The 13,745-nt window shown below is 38.6% G+C and overlaps 1 protein-coding gene across 1 annotated transcript in view; it reads left to right on the top strand.

Moving 5' to 3' along the window:
* The window catches only part of LOC113048397 (proton myo-inositol cotransporter-like), a 70,895-nt gene that overhangs the window by 38,288 nt on the left and 18,862 nt on the right, over positions 1–13,745 (top strand). The window lies entirely within an intron of this gene.

Below are 13,745 nucleotides of genomic sequence, written 5' to 3'. Positions count from 1 at the left end.
TCACTTAGAATTGATTGATGGTTCTTACATGTCCTACAAATGTAAAAAGAGAAGAGGAAAGTAAAGGAGAGAGAGGACGGAGATGGTAAGTCTCAGTAGCGGTTATCTCAACTACAAGGAGAGCGTTGTGTTAGTTGCTGCACAACTAATCAAACAAAATAAAATTTAAGTGAAAGAGAGTTGTCTTTCTAATTTATTTGAACTTATAGTGAGGGATAACAATGTCTCCTTTTAGGGCTCAGGTGTGTCGATCCCAAGCTAGGGTACACAAAGTAAAGAAATGGTAAGAAAAAGTAAAATAAATAAAAATAATAATAAATGGGCAAAATATGCAAAAATGAAATTAGAGGAAATCAATAAGTAAAACAATAGTGGTTAAGTGTATAACCAAAACAGGAAGAGGGGTAAAACGCAATCAAATAAGTAAAGGTCAGAATAGCACATATTCAGATGGGTAATAAATAAATTAAGTAGAATAAGTTTACTTAAACTTTCAAAGTTCAAGGCTTATTCATTCCTAAAATAATTAGGCCCAAAAGAGAATACTAGAAATAAAAGATCATATGAAATGATCTGAGAGGGAAATTTTAAATGATTCAAAATAAATTTAATGTTTCAATTAAATTTCAATTTGTCACAATTAATAATTGTGAGTTAGTATTTCCCTTTCTAGTAAAATGAAAATAAGTGGTTTAGTGAGAAAAGAGAGCAATAAGAGAGAGGAAGAGACCAACAAGTGTTAGTTAAGATGTTTAAAATTGTTAAATCACGTCAGCGTTGCCCAAAACACTATTCTACCACTGGATGGTAATGCTAACGGCTAACCTTTACACTAGTGTCGATGCCCTGCGCGTGCACAGTTCAGAGTTGCTCCGGAAGTACGTTAAGGCTTCCGGGTCACGGTCGTCAATATGGCAACCAAAACACACTCTAATGGATTAACGTTAGCACATGAATCGTTGCATTGTTGCAAATACAGTTAAGCATGTTACATGAAATGTCGGCTCATTTCAACACTGTACAAATAACAACACCACCTTTAGTTGGTTTTGCGATGTGGCACTTAAACTCTCAGTTCGTATAGAGTTACATTTATCTTAATTCAAATAGCTTCCTGCTGTAGTTAAGGGAACACAGTGATGGCGATCTGAATCTCCGTGCCAGTTTCACTGGACACAAACACAAAAGTTTTCCTTCGCTGTTGGTACACAGTTAAAATTTGATCAAGCTTTTAAAACACTCCCATTCAAATTACTCTCGGACACACGCAGTGTTACACGAGATTGCATTCACTTTGTGAACGGACACAGACAGGCAAACATTATTCTCTAATGTTTAACTTAGGGGAGTCAAGTATTAAATTTGACTCCCCTAACACGCACTGGCAATCAGACTATATGAAATATGAAAATGGGCCTTTGATAAATTGATTGAGGAACACGCTCAAAACTATTCTTTATTCACCGATTTTCCCTTTTGAAACACTATTAGTTTACCTCCGTTCAGCAAACAGTGACTGAGATAGCTTTTGAGAGACACTGGAACACGCAGTGAAATCAAATCAGCTATAAACAAGGCATTACAAAAATGAGGAACACGCTCAATTTCTACCTTATTGTACGATCTCAGATGTTTACTTTTAAGTTCACTTACTGCTGTTAACAAAGAAGAGACGGACCCGAGTTACACAGTCTCCTCTAGCAGTTTTCATTCAAGCGGGCACGCGCTGCTTACGTCACGGGTCTCACACACACACACACGTCTCGCTAGCCTCTCATCTTTCAATCCTTTAGCAAATCAAAGATTAAATAACTTGGTTTAAGCTCACAATTTAGATTAAACTGCCCGCATTTTTCTCCACCATAATAAATGTAACGGAAACAGGTCAATTTAGCTCAAAGGGAATCATTTAAGATTTTAAAGGGAATTTGAACAGAATCACTGTTTCACGGCTGGTCACTGAGACGCCCTGCGATTCACTGAACAAATCGTTTAACATCAAATCTGTGCTGGATATTATTATCCAAACTATAGTGAAAAAACTATCAATTAGCACAGTAACAAGATCGGCAGTTTAAGACATTAACTTGTAAGCACAAAACACAAGATACTTCTCTTTTCAATATGAATAAGGCTTTATTAGATAAATCTAAGACATATAAACTGATCTAAAACATAAACGCACTCACTCACACATTCACACAAGTTGCAGGAAGATCGAAAGTTAGGGAGATATGAGTTTAAGAGAATGGAAATATGGAATCCCAAGTTTACAGCAATACGTTAAATTGCATGGACATGAACAGCCATTCAATCACTTAATTAACCCTCGCATTGAGTTCCACAATGAGGTTAAAATTATATTAGATACACCAGCACAAATGTCTGAAGGTACATTGCCTGAAGGTGTCCCTTTGTTGTCGCTGATTGTCTGGAAGTTCAGTAGTCGCTGAAGTGACGTCTTGGGGAGCCCGTGTTTGGACGTTGGTTGAAGATGGAGTCGTGTGGCTGGTTTGAGGTTGAACTCAATGTTACAAACTTAACTCAGAACACGAAACTCTCAAACGGAAAAGAAAAGAAGTACATTTTGATGAGACTAGGTTGTGTTCCTTCTCATCATGGCTAAGTAGCAGCAGGCGTGCAGGCTGAAGCACGCTGCAACCGCGCTCAAAGGACAGTGATGGCAAACAGCATGGCTAAAAGCTAAAGCTAAGAAGCAAATCTGAAAGCTAAAACTAAGAGCAGGCATGACTAGTAGCAGAAGCAAAGCTATCAACTAAAAGCAGGCATGACTAGTAGCAGAAGCAATGCTAACAACTAAAAGCCTAGATTTTATGGTGTCCTAAGTATTTAAACTGGCCTGTTGGCCACACCTCAAATGTTGTTTTGACCAATCAGATATTGTCTTGGCTCGGGGGTATCATAAATCATATGTTTATCTTACCAAGTATGTGGTCCGAATTTTCCTGCTCTGGCAGGGTCTAATTTTGGACATGATTCCTATAACACGAATATGATACATGGGACAAATAAATTATTGTCTGGTCTAATTCAAGCAAGCAGATTCAATCACACACATAGTTATAAAAAAAAAACATACACAATAAGTGATTATAACATGATAGTCAAATGTGTGGGTTACACATAAATGAATATGGAGTGAATCGATGGACTGATTCATTTATAAGTCATTTTGGAGTTCATTTTGGTCCATATATATATACAAAAGACAGTTTCTTTGTCATTCTCTGACATAGGGATGTTCTGCGGAGACCAGAGGTTACAAGTCCCCTCCCCCCCTTAGGAATTTCAGTCTGGTTCTGCTAGGTGGGGGGAAGTCAATGGAAGTGTTTAACTCGATCTCATGGGTTTACATGTGATGTCCAGCGTTGCATTTCCATTACGAACAACACATTTGACACCAAATTTCCCTTCTTCGAATTGAAATTGTAAATAATTGTTCTAGTGGTGTTAATGTTGAAAGCTGTTGTGTTAACAAGTTGGTTGCTCATCTTGCTTGGGACTTGTGGCACAGAATGTTTTATGACTTCCTAAGGGATTCGGCTCAGTGTTTCAAACACAACCCTGATAGACTCTTTAATTTGTCTGGTTTGAGTCATTTCTGTTACAATGCATTGGGATCAGCATTTATAGACATTCTGAACTATATTGGGTTTAGACAACATGTTTCAGAACCTACTCATTGTCGAAATCATACTCTAGATTTAATACTGTCACATGCAATTGATGTTGATAGTGTTGAAATTATGCAGCCAAGTGATGATATCTCAGATCATTATTTAGTTTTGTGCAAACTTCATATAGCCAAAATTGTAAATTCTGCTTCTTGTTACAAGTATGGAATAACCCTCACTTCTACCACAAAAGACTGCTTATTAAGTTATCTTCCTGATGTATCTGAATTCCTTAGCATATCCAAAACCTCAGAACAACTTGATGATGTAACAGAAACTATGGACTCTCGGTTTTCTCGCATTTTAAATACAACTGACCCTTTCGCTTAAGGAAGGTTAAGGAAACCAGTATGACACCATGGTATAATGAGCATACTTGCACCCTAAAGAGAGCAGCCTGAAAAATGGAGCGCAGCTGGAGGAAAACAAAACTAGAGGTATTTCGTATTGCTTGGCGGGAAAGTAACCTATCCTACAAAAAACATTACAAACTGCTAGATCCGATTACTTTTCTTCTCTTTTTGGAGAAAACAAACATAACCCCAGGTATTTATTCAATAGAGTGGCTAAATTAGCAAAAAATAAAGCCTCAACAAGTGTTGACATTTCCCAACATCACAGCAGTAATGACTTTATGAACTACTTCTAAAATTGATACTATTAGAAATAAAATTGTAACCATTCAGCCATCAGCTACAGTATCGCATCAGACAGTGCACTATAGACCCCCTCAGGAATATTCTCTACCATAGGAGAGGAAGAATTGTATAAACTTGTTAAATCATCTAAACCAACAACATGTATTTTAGACTCTATACCATGTATGCTCCTAAAAGAGGTGCTTCCAGAAGTCATGGTTCCTCTTCTGACTATTATTAATTCCTCATTGTCATTATGTGAAAACTAGTACAAGTATATAAATAAATAAAAACAGACTTACTCATGTTTTTGATCTCTGCTGAATAAAGTGCTTCATTCTTTTTTTCTGAGAAAATCCATTTCTCAAATCCTCAACCACATCACATCTTTTTGGGGTGAATTATGTCTTATTCCTCTCATCGCGAAGCAAACAGTAAAATAAAAAGAACTTGAAGAACAGTCTCGCTGCATTTTCTTCTGTGTGGGCGTATTCAAGCCGCGCGAATCAGTTTGAATCTGAATAGCGCGTTCAGCACGGGGACATGGTCACATTAGATATAATGAAGGGAGATGTGAAAAACAGAGACCGCTGTGTTTTCATATAGATTACTTTAATGATAATCTAATTTTACCTTACTCTCATGGGTTATAGATATCTCTCTCATGTTTCTTCGTTGAGTATTCACGGAGTTACAGTTCATTTTAATGACGTGTTTGTAAATGAAGATCAGCGCAGATAAAGGCTGCAGACAGCACACCTTGTTTGTTATCTTTATTTTATAAGTTCACTAAGTTTTGTTGATAATATGTCTGTATCCAAAAAAAGTAGACCCTTTACAGATTCGATTTATGTATTGATCTTATCTGTATGATTTAAACTGAAAGTGTCATTTAAGTTCTTTTCAGGGTTATCAGGAGAAAATGACTCATAACACGTATACATGTTAATCGACTCCAGAGGGTTAACCTGGATTACACATAGCATACTGAGATTCTTTTAATTTCCAAATCCGTTAAAGGATTTTTAGGCTGCATTAATTAGGTAAACCAGGACCGTGAACACTTCCCATAACACCCGATGTACTTGCTACATCATTAGAAGAATGGCATCTACGCTAATATTAGTCTGTTTCTCTCTTATTCCGAGGTCACCCTAGCCACCAGATCCAGTCTGTATCCAGATCACAAGATCACTGCAGTCACCCAGATTCAGTACGTATCCAGACCAGATGGTGGATCATCACCTAAAAAGGACTTCTACATCCCTGAAAGACAGCGGAGACCAGGACAGCTAGAGCCCCAGATACAGATCCCCTGTAAAGACCTTGTCTCATAGGACCACCAGGACAAGACCACAGGAAACAGATGATTCTTCTGCACAATCTGACTTTGCTGAAGCCTGGAATTAAACTGCTGGTTTCATCTGGTCAGAGGAGAACTGGCCCCCCAACTGAGCCTGGTTTCTCCCAAGGTTTTTTTCTCCATTCTGTCACCGATGGAGTTTCAGTTCCTTGCCACTGTCGCCTCTGGCTTGCTTAGTTTGGTCACTTTATCTACATCGATATCGTTGACTTGATTGCAAATGAATGCACAGACACTATTTAAACTGAACAGAGATAACATCCCTGAATGATGAACTGCCTTTAACTGTCATTTTGCATTATTGACACACTGTTTTCCTAATGAATGTTGTTCAATTGCTTTGACGCAGTGTATATTGTTTAAAGCGCTGTATAAATTAAGGTGACTTGACTTGACACAGACTCATCCTGGAAACTGAAGTCAGTGCTGCACTTTTACTAGGAACAGTGCAAGGGAAACAGGTCAATTTAGCTCAAAGGGAATCATTTAAGATTTTAAGGGAATTTGAACAGAATCACTGTTTCACGGCTGATCACTGAGATGGCCAGTGATTCATTGAATGAGCCATTTAACATCAAATCTGCACTGGATATTAATATCCAAACTATAGTGAAAACATAACAAGAATCGTCAGTTTAAGACATTAACTTGTAAGCAGAAAACATTATGATACTTCTCTTTTCAATATGAATAAGGCTTTATTAGATAAATCTAAGACATATAAGCTAATCGAACACATAAGCGCACACACACTCACACATTCACACAAGTTGCAGGAAGATGTAAAGTTAGGGAAGAATGAGTTTAAGAATATGAAAATGTGTAATCCCAAGTTTACAGCAATACGTGAAATTGCATAAACATGAACAGCCATCAATCACTTAATTAACCCTCAAATTAAGTTCCTCAGTGAGGTTAAAATTATATTAGATACACCAGTACAAAGTCTGGAGGTTACTTGCATTGACTGCGTAAAGGGGGTTCCCTTTGTTTTCGTTGAAAAGGGGGTTTCCAGAGGTTGCTGATTGGCTGGAAGTTCAGTAGTTGTTGAAGTGACGTTTTTGGAAGCCCGTGGTTGGGCGTCATCTGAAGACGCAGAGTTGTTTGGCTGGTTGAAGTTGAACGGGCACTCGAGGTCAGACTCGGAGACACAACGTTGAAAAACTCATGAAGAACATGAAACTCTCAATGGAAACCTCAGAACACGAAACTCCCAACGTAAAATAAAATAAACTAAAGTAAAATAACAGAAGTAAAGTTTGATGAGACTAGGTGGTGTTTCTTCTCGTTGTGGTTAAGTAGCAGCAGGCGTGCAGGCCGAAGCACGCTGGAACCATGCTCAAAGAACGCTAAAAGTGATGACTAAAAGCTAAAGCTAGGGGCAAAAGCTAAAAGCAGGCATGACTAATAGCAAAAGCTAAGTAGCAAAAGCTAAAAGCAAATTTTGATGGTGTCCTGAGTATTTAAACTGGCCATTTGTCCACACCTCAAATGTTGTCTTGACCAATTAGATATTGTTTTTGCTTGGGGTATCATAAATCATATGTTATCTTATCAAGCACATTATCCGAATTTTCCCACTCTTGCAGGGTATAATTTTGGACATGATTCCTATAACAAGAATATGATACATTTGACAAATAATTGATGGTCAGAAACATTTCAAGCAACCAGATTGAAACACATACATACTAAACATGAATATGCATCCTTAAGCTATTCAATAGTAATTAAAAAGACATACAAAATAAGTGATTAGAAACCTGATAGTGAAATGTGTGGGTTTCATAAATGATATGGAGTTAAGCAATGGACTGGTATTCCTTTAGAAGTATTTTTGAGTTCATTTTGGTGCATATACATCTGTAAAAGACAGTTTTTCTGCTTTTCTTTTACATAAGGGTGTTCTGTGGAGACCAGAGGTTAAAAGGTCCCCTTAGGAATTTCAGTCTGATTCTTAGGCGGGGGAAGTCAATCCAACAATCCTTACTCTCATGGGTTTACATGTGATTGTCAGGCTGTGCATCTCTTTGACCATCAATCTTGATTACTTGCCCCAAATTTGACAATCTCTTCTCCGAATTGAAATTGTCAATAATTGTTCTAATCGTGTTAATGTTGAAAGCTGTTCTGTGAAAGAGATGGTTGGTTAGTGGACTTGCTTCTGACTTGTGGCACTAGTAATTGATTTACAACATCCTGTTGCCTTTCTGAGGAATTTGGCTCCTCATGTTTCACCATGCTCCTGATCGAATCTTTAATTTGTCTGGTTTGGGTCTGATACGCTACAAATATTGAAACACAATTCAATATTATGTGTCCAGTTATTTAATTATGTGGACTCGCTCTCTCGTTTCATACAAATGCAGCTGCTGCCATTTTGCCATGATTGTTTTATACACTGTAATGGATTATAAGATATAACTAACAAACTGGTAAGATTTTAAAACAGACCTATAAATCAATTATCTTTTATCAGCATAATTATTTATGTGGTGAAATGTTGTGTAATAAGTGGTATCTCTGAGGAGAGTCACGTGACGTACTTGAATAGAGTTCCATACGTTTGGCCACTTTTTGCTGATTTTTTTTCGTTTTATTTTAAGCTTATTTTCATTAACAACACTATTCCTAATGTCTGGCAATCGGAAAAAGCAGGAGATGTCTCCGTCGGCTTCTCTGATTAAGAAGAAATCCAAACCATCGACCACGGATGATATGGTGGATAAGATGGCGAATACTGTTGCGCACTTTGAGGACATTCTAAGATCTGAGTTGACGTGTTGCGGAACGAGTTTGCTACTCACATGTCAGTTGTTCAATCGCTATGCTCTAAAATGGATCTTCTTACAGGGGAGAAAAAAGTTGTTGCAGATCACGAAAGGCGAGTAGCAGCGCTCGAGCAACAGGTCGTGGATTTACAGGATCACAATAGGTGCTGCAATCTGCGTCTGGTTTGGATTGCCTGAAGGGTCTGAAAAAGACAACCCTATGGGCTTTTTGAAGAGATCGCTACCGGTGTGGCTTCCGTCTCTGGCAGGCAAAGAGATTTAAGTGGAACGAGCACATCGCGTGTACACCAGGCTCTCCTCAGATTGTTTTCATCTTTAAATTGTTGCGGTACACGGACAGGGAGATCATTTTGCGGGCCGCCACTGCCCTCCAGTGTCGAGTCAAGTCACCGTTGACCCTCCAGAGTCGAGTCAAGTCACCGTTGACCCTCCAGAGACAGGTCAAGTCACCGTTGACACTCCAGAGTCAGGTCAAGTCACCGTTGACACTCCAGAGTTAGGCACTACCACAGTTAGACCTCAGGAGTCAAGTCAAGTCATTGGTGATCGTCAAGGACAGAGTCAAGTCACCGGTGTTCTTCATGGGCAAATTCAAGTCACCATTGATCTTCATGTGCAAAGGCAAGTCACCAGTGATTTTCATGGACAAAGTCAAGTCACCAATGATCTTCATGGGCAAAGTCAAGTCACCAATGATCTTCATGGGCAAAGTCAAGTCACCAGTGTTCTTCATGGGCAAGGTCAATTCACCGACTATCTTCATGGGCAAAGGCAAGTCACCATTGATCTTCATGAGCAAATGCAAGTCACCATTGATCTTCATGAGCAGAGTCAGGTCACCAATGATCTTCATGAGCAGAGTCAGGTCACCAATGAGCCTCATGAGTAGAGTCATGTCACCATTGATCTTCATGAGCAAATGCAAGTCACCAATGATCTTCATGAGCAGAGTCAGTTCATCAATGAGCTTCATGAGCAGAGTCAAGTCACCATTGATCTTCCTGAATCCAGTCTAAACTCTGCAGAACTACCAAAGCATCTCCACGTCTCCGCTGAACTACCAGAGCCTCTCCACGTCACGGCCGAACTCTCTGAGTGCTCGACTGATCCTGTCTTGTTCATGTTCTCTGTTTCAGACTTGCCTATCCATGTATCATCGATCCCACTGTGGTGGTCTTCTGCGCCGCCCTGGTTGGCTTCTGTCTCGACCGCACAGCTGTGGTGGTCTTCTCCGCTGCCCTGGTGGGCTTCTGTCTCGACCGCATGGATGTGGTGGTCTTCTGCGCCGCCCTGGTGGGCTTCTGCCTCAACCGCACAGTTGTGGTGGCCTTCTGCGCCACCCTGGTGGGCTTCTGTTTTGACCGCATAGATGTGTTGGTCTTCTGGTGGACAGATGGGCCATGGTGGAGAATAGGGAGCTAGAAGCCATGGTGGAGCTGCTGGGTTGACGGGCCAAGGCAGAGTACAAATCCAATAAATCCACTGAACTCAATCTCTGCTCATCCTCATCATAGGAAGAGTGGGCAGCGCTGTGTAATTCTCTGTGGTGGATTTCTTTGCCGGCTCATGCACTTGTTCAGACGTGAAATGAGGCTCGCTCCATTTGGTGGCTCTGGCTCTCCATCTGCGGTGGGCTCTGGCAGTTGCTCTGCACAGCAGGCTGGTATTTGGCTGGGCTCTTGTTCCGGAGTGGGACTGGTGAGATTTTCCTCAAGTTTTACACCCCTTACCTGGACCCTTCGTCTCTGAACACTGCCCGACCCACATAAACCCCGCAGCACAACGAGGACACCAGATTCCCTGTGGTTTTGGACACTCTCCCCCTTTGGCCACCTTTATCCCCTGTTTTATTTGATTTTCTTCTAATAAAAGCCTCTCCGAGGCCTGATGCCACGTCCACTGTGTCTGTCGTGTAATCCTCCTGTCACAATATATAAATAGAGAGAGAGAGAGAGAGAGAGAGAGAGAGAGAGAGAGAGAAGAGTTCTTATCTAATTTCCATTGCATTGCACAATAAAAAATAAAAAAAATTAAAGTGCCAAACTGTAAGATTTACAGATTTACAATTGTAATGTACTTGGCACTCACAAACAGGTTATCTTGTGATTATTAGGTGATAGTGAAGAGCAGGGGAAGTATCCAGAACCATCAGAGAGTGTTTTTGTTTTTCTATTTTTTTATTTTTATTTTTTATAAGACTTAATTTTAAATTAAAATTAGACTGAGAGTTTTAAATGTAATGTTTATGGCATTTAATTGTTCAAAATGTGATCACACACTTAGCTACCTTAATTTGCATTTGTAAGCATTATGCAACACTTTAAACAAGTTAAATGTGCTAATAGAGTTTTTATCTGTATCTTATGGAAGCCCATTTCCCCCACTGACTTTGTAACTCGTAATTGTGCGTTTATAGTTTGCAATTACAAAAAAGTACAAATTGCGAGAAGTAAACTTATAATGGTGAGGGGAAAAGTCAGAACTGTGAGTCAGAACCTTTTTTTTTTCTTTATTTTACTCATTTAATGTCACACTTTCAGATGTTTACAGAGAAAATTGCATTGCAAAATCTTTTAGGTATAAGGTTCAGGAAACATTAGCAGGAGCAGTGCTAACATCATAATATTTATGCATTTATTATGAGAGCTGGGTAGAGCTGGTAGATTTACAAATTGTAAACCGGACTATATAGGATGCACTCACACACACTCACTTTGCTGATTATTGTTAGCCTGTCACCTTTCCCTAGTTTCTGTGTTTTTTGCCTTGCCTTTGTGTTTTTTCCTTGGACTGTTTACCTTGTTTCTGTTCATTTGCTGCCTGTCCTGACTATTGCCTGTTTATTGGATTACTCTTTTGTCTGCCCTGGATTATTTGCTGTTGTTGGACCCTGCATGTTTTGACCCTGCATGTTTGGACCACTTTTGATCCATTAGTGTGTTGTCTCACCTCCCCAATATTACAACATGATGAAAACAGAAGTTAGTAGCTTAATCAAGGTTACTTTTTCACGTGTTTTTAAACCTTACCGCTTGTCGATTTAAACATTAAACAATCGCAGTTTGAACAAACAAAAATATGTGAAAGAGCCCAATTCAGTACTGGCAGTGTTCTGGTGTTCAGGGCTCACCTGAGAAATACGTCTCAAAACACTTGAACATCGATTACAAATAATTTACTGCAATCGTGTACATTTAATAATGTAATCCATACAAATGTATACTTTAATTACAAGTACTTCATTTTTGGAATCTGATTACATAATCCAGATCACATGTAATCAATTATTACCCGACATAAAAAAATAAAAATATAATTATATTTTTTTTTATATCCAACATCTGTCATCCAAGAATTGTTTAACATTTACTGTCATTGTCATTGCCACCAGAAAAACGTCAGCTGACCAAACGATCCATAAAGAAAACTATAATCGATAAGGTTGCCTGAGATCAAGTGACTTTCACTGAAAACAAAAATCCACGTCAGCAATATCTGTATTGATTCAAGCTTTATTGAAACCAGTGTGATCGATGTGTCATATACTTTGGAACCACAAAAAGGCAGTCAAATGCATTTGTTAATCTCTAATCAAAGAATGCCTTTATGCAAATTGCACTACACGTCGCTGTCAGCGTGACTAACCACTTGTGTGTCATTATGAGGGAGTTCAATTGAGGGCAAGTAAACAACGAATGCAGACTCTTTTCTTTGATAAAAACCATGGCAACGACAGCAGAAAAAAAATAGTAAGATGAAAGTGCTACTTAGCCTGATACCTCTTTTACAGAATGGTTTTATGTGGAATGGTTGTCATGTATTCCCATTTTAAGTCACCATGTCAGCCTCTCTATCTCTGGCCTTGGATAAGTTTGAGCAGCCCTGCTACACAGATGCACCTTGGCAGCTGGGTAGATATCCGAGAGTGCCCCAGGCAACTGGTTGCTAGGTTTCCAGACATGCCCAGGAGATGGAAGCCAGGTTTCACTTTTGCTTTCTCAATCTTTTTCTTATGTTTTCTTTCTTTAGTGCATTGCACTGTAGCGTAACCCAGTGACACCAAACTCAGTGCTGTAAAGAGTTATTGTAAAGAGATCATATAACAGTAAATTATTTGTAAAATGACTTCCACTTAAAGAAGTTCTTGCCACACAAGTCAAGAGTGCATATGGTAATTGCTTACAGAAGCTTTAAAATAAAAAGGTTTTTTTCTGGTTAGTGTCATTGCACTTTAACATAATTGGGGATTCCATGACAGCAAGGATCAAAAGGAAAATAATTACCTTCTCATTAAAAAAATAAAACTTAAAATAAAAACTTCACTGCTTTCATTAATGTCTCTACCTTTGAGGGAAGCTATCTGGCTGAGTGGTTTCCATGGAGATGGAGAGGAAATATGTGTCATGATGACAGCAAATTTAAGGGTGTAAAGTATGTCTTGATCGCAGTACTTTTTCAAATATGTTCTAAATTTGGTTTCAAATACTAGTGTACTGCAGTGCATACTACACAGTAACAAAACTACCTGTTTTGTCTCAAAAATAAAACCAGAAAATACAAATAAATATATATGTAGTGTGTATTTTAAAAGATAAAAATAATGGGAAAAAATTATCCTTTACTTCATCTTAGACAGTAAACAGATGTGTTGTACTGTATTCAGTGATGACTTTAGATGATCACTTGGTTACCAAGTTCGCACTGCAATCAGATTAAAAGAGAACACAGATGTCTTGCCAGTATTGTTTGAAAGTAAAGATTGCATGTCTGAGTGAATTAAGTTAGCATCTCATTAAAAGCGCTGTTCCTCTGTATAGGCCTGATCCGAGTGTTTCATGAATTTGTATTTGGAGCCATAATCAAATGAGCGTCTCTATTCACTATCTCTGGAGAATATCCAGTCACCACTCAGCATGAGAACCTGCAAGCTTCCTCTGACAATATCATGCTAACACAGGACAGTTTCTGCCAATAGGGTTTTGTGTGTGGGAGCAAAGAATTAATAGAATAATACACCCAAAAATTTAATTTCTGTATCATTTTCTCCTCTTCATGCCATTATTTTTCTCTTTATTTCTCAATACTTAAAATTTTTCTGTGGTAGTCTCTTTGCTGCCTTCAAGAAATGTTTAAATATATTTGTATTAAAAAAATTTATGTTATTTATTTTAATGCCATGGATTTACCCTCCATATCACACTGGGAGATAAAAATAAACAAATCTGTCTATTAGCTGTTAAATGCATACATATATGTG

The sequence above is a fragment of the Carassius auratus genome, chromosome 29 (assembly GCF_003368295.1).
Source record: "Carassius auratus strain Wakin chromosome 29, ASM336829v1, whole genome shotgun sequence".
Classification (NCBI taxonomy): domain Eukaryota; kingdom Metazoa; phylum Chordata; class Actinopteri; order Cypriniformes; family Cyprinidae; genus Carassius; species Carassius auratus.
The sequence above is the reverse complement of the archived record's forward strand: the minus strand, read 5'-3'. Positions and strand labels throughout refer to the sequence as shown.